This window comes from Tupaia chinensis, unplaced genomic scaffold, assembly GCF_000334495.1.
Source record: "Tupaia chinensis unplaced genomic scaffold, TupChi_1.0 Scaffold144255_1, whole genome shotgun sequence".
NCBI lineage: Eukaryota > Metazoa > Chordata > Mammalia > Scandentia > Tupaiidae > Tupaia > Tupaia belangeri.
In genome coordinates, this window is record NW_006204113.1 from 371,296 (window position 1) to 374,911 (window position 3,616).

Genomic DNA, 3,616 nt, shown 5'->3' on the forward strand with positions numbered 1-3,616 from the left:
CAGATCTAAGAGCATGCTGGCTATTAGAGATGTGAGCATTCTGAACTGGGAGGGGATAAGAGAAAGGGTCACGTGATCCAGGTCTAAGCCTCATCTTTTCTATTATGAAGACGGCAAAATCCGGAGGTGAATGTTCACCTCATTCGATTACAGTCGGTCTATTTGTAAGGGAATAAAGTGATCAATAAAATTCCCCTTTTGGGGAAGTTTGATTCACGGTAAAAAATAAATACATAAATAATAACAAAAGTAAGTAAATAAATATTTTAAAAATTATTTTGTTAAACTTTATTTTATTTATTTATGCATTTATTTTAATTTGACCATAAAGGGACGGAGTGAGAAAAAAGAAGGAAGGTGAGAAAGCAAGCTGTCATGTCCAGGACTCCAACCCCGGTCCGCCATGCGGGAGTCTAGGGCCTTTAACCACCAAACCACTTGTTGACCCCATAAATAATTCTAAAAAAAAAAAAAAGGGAAAGTAAAAGAAAACCCGTGAAGACCAGGGACGCCCCTACTGCCCCTCTGGAAAAGGGACCTCCTTCCTAAAGGCAAAGAAGGGCTAAGATGACGCCAGCAGGTCGGAGCCCGGATTTCGCGGCCCTGCAACGCGGGGGCTCCCCGCAGTGCGAAGCTATAGCCAGCAGGGGGCGCTCGTGCCTAACCTTTGCCTCGTGGACCGGCGGTGAGCCGGGAACTACGAGCTCGAGCTCTGATCTTCGCTCCCGGTGCGCGGATGACTGCGGAGCGAGCCGAGCTGGGTAGGAATAGGGACGCCTAGGCGCTCGTAACTCCCCCTCTAGGCGCGCAACCAGAAGAGAGAGTGGCCTCTCGAGATGGCCCAGATAAGGCGCTGTTCACACCATTAGCAGAGACATGGGGTGACCGGCCCGTTCAACCCCAGCCCATACTCAGCCCCTGGAGGAAACTGTTGGTTGAAAGGGGGAGCCCCCTAGCCGTAGCCCCTCCTGACGACTTCCTAGTAGAGTTGGGAATGAAGCGCGCTCACGTACGGGCTTGTGGTTTGGGGGTGGGCGGGCGTCAGGCGTCAGGTGAGTAATTGGGGTTCCGGGTGGAGTAAAGGGGAAACACGGTGGTTAAAGGCGCGTGCTGCTGGCGAGCGTCTCCACACTTGCCGCTAGGTGGCGCTCCAAGCTCGCAGCACAAAGTGGTGCAGGTTTTTATTTATTTATTTATTTTTAAAGCTGGGCTCGGATGGAGGGGGCTGACTAGGAGACTCAAGAGGGGAGGAGGGAGGAGGAGCCGGGTCCGAGACTCCTCCTTACCCAAGCAGGGGACGTTTCGGGTACACTGGGGTCTAGGAGCAGTCATCGCTCCCCAGAGGCTTGAAAGGGGAAAGAGGACAAAGAGAGGACCGATGGCGGGGCACACGCTGCGAGAGAGAGACAGAGACAGGATAGTTCCCCGACTTCTCGGAGGACAGAGGAGGGCGACCTTTGGTCTCTTGATCTGTCGTCGGCTCACCTGCCTTTCCGGATTTGTGGAATCGGTTCTGAGGCCACTGGGAGAAGGATTCGGGGTTTGGAGTCCTGATTCGGCCCGGGAGTCTGACACTCGTGATAAGAGCCGCCCACGTCTGTCTGCTCGCAGGACGCGCGCTCTGTGCGCGAGCACTGCTCCGGGCTCGCGGGGTCCGGCCTTGGGGCTGCGGAGGGAGGAGCGCGCGGGTCTCCGGATCTCCGGGCTCTGGGCCTGGCTCTCCCTACGCATCCCCTTGCGGCTTCCCTGGCGCTAGGGAATCGGTCCCAAGCTCGGAGGAACTGTCTGTCTCCTGGGGCCCAGGAGGAAAACGGAAGTGGCTCTACAAGTGTGTAACTCAGACCCGCTCCCCAGTCCAGACCCTCACGGGCACCCCTTGTCTTATGCCTGAGGCCTCCCCTGAACTGACCCTCCCCCTCCGGCCTGCTGGCTTTTCACTGCCCCTGCAATTAGAGGCTCTGATGTCCCTAACCTGTAGGATCCTCCCTTCAGCCCATCCCATCTTCCCGGGGTTCCCCCCTCCCCTCCTCCTCACCCTCCAAAGTTCAGTTGGAGAGGGGCTGCATGCACGGAAGGGGCCCCGCCGTCCTTCCCAAAGCCAAGTTAACCTAGGAAATGCAGCGCCAGCGAAGGGCTTGTGGCTGGCAGGCTAGAGCTCCTTGCTGGGACCTGGACCCACCGGCGTCTCCCTCAAAAACAGAGGGTGGAGGGGACAGAAATCTGCAATCGGAACCTGACTGGGGCAGGAACTGGGACCTCGAAGATACCTCCCTGACCGCCCAAGCCCTCTCCTCTCGCCGGTCTCCAGGAGGGCAGCATCTTTGGAGGTTGTCAATCCCGTGGGAAGGGGGCGGGTGGAGCTCCAAAGGACTCTGGGCTTCCCTTTGGGGCTGCAAAGCCCTGTCAGCTCCGGCCCGCCACCAGCGCCAGCGTGTTCCGCTCTGAGCCTAGCACATGAGTGTGGGAGAGTGTGGCCTGCTGAGTGGGCAGCTCCGGACACAACGAATCCAGGGTCCTGGGAGAAACGGGCAGAAGTGGAGGGTTGGGTGTTTGCCTCCCCAAGGTACCCCACGCTTGACAGCTTTGTCTCCAGGCAGGCCTGGCCTCCTGGGGAATGGAAGCCGCCCCGGTGTCCCCGCCCCTCCCGGGCCGGAGATATTAGTGCTGCTTGATCAGACCTCATTTCCTGCGAAAATGGAAACATATCCAGGGTCCTTAATAAAGTGAGTGACGAGGCTTCGGGTGTAATTGGGCTTCCGTTTGGTGGCTATTTCCTTAAACTGACAGTGGGAGAGATGGAAGCCCACAGCGCCCAGATGTAATCACGTGCCGGTCAGGAGTGCCCAGTGGATCAACTACCACCTAGGGTCTGAGATGCTTACCCTGAGAGGGACTAGGTGCCCCGACCCGCACCGGCCCTGCATCCCAGCGCGTGTCTCTGCAACCTTCGTCTCTCCTAGCCTGAAACCCGCCCTGCTGCTGCCATGGGGCCCCGCGGGATCGTTATTTACACCCTGGGACGGGGTGGGTCTTCTCCTTCCTCGGAGAGGAGGAGCGTCCTCCCGGGCAGGGGCGGCCCGCTTGCGAGTCCCCTGACCGCTCCCCCGGCCCGCGCACGCTGGCCGCATATTTCTATGCTTAATCCAATTTTCTCCGTGACTATTTAGTTAAACTCTTTAACAACAGCTACATAATTAGAATTTGGATTCCCATTAATTTTCCCTGGGCCTCGAACCATTTGCAGCTCACACTGGTAATTAATGCGATACATCACTAACTTTACCCAGCGCGGGCCGGCCCGGCTCAGGTCGCTCGGACGCGCCCGACGCCCCCGCGCTCAGCCTTGACTCCCGGCCCGGCGTTCCGGGTAGGGTGGGGCCGTTTTCCTCCCTGCAGAGCTGGATGCCTTAGCCGCGCACCCAAAGTCTTCTTTCCAGGAAATTTCACAATTAAAAATATTTATCGGGAGCAGATTTACGTTTCTGGGTTTCCAGTCTCGGGGCGTCTGGGTAGGCTATTAAGAGTAATTAGCATCTTTTGCGCATGCAGATTTACTCCGCTCATTGCCACATAACTCATCCCTAAAAGCCAGCACGGGCGAACGCAGGCGCCGCCG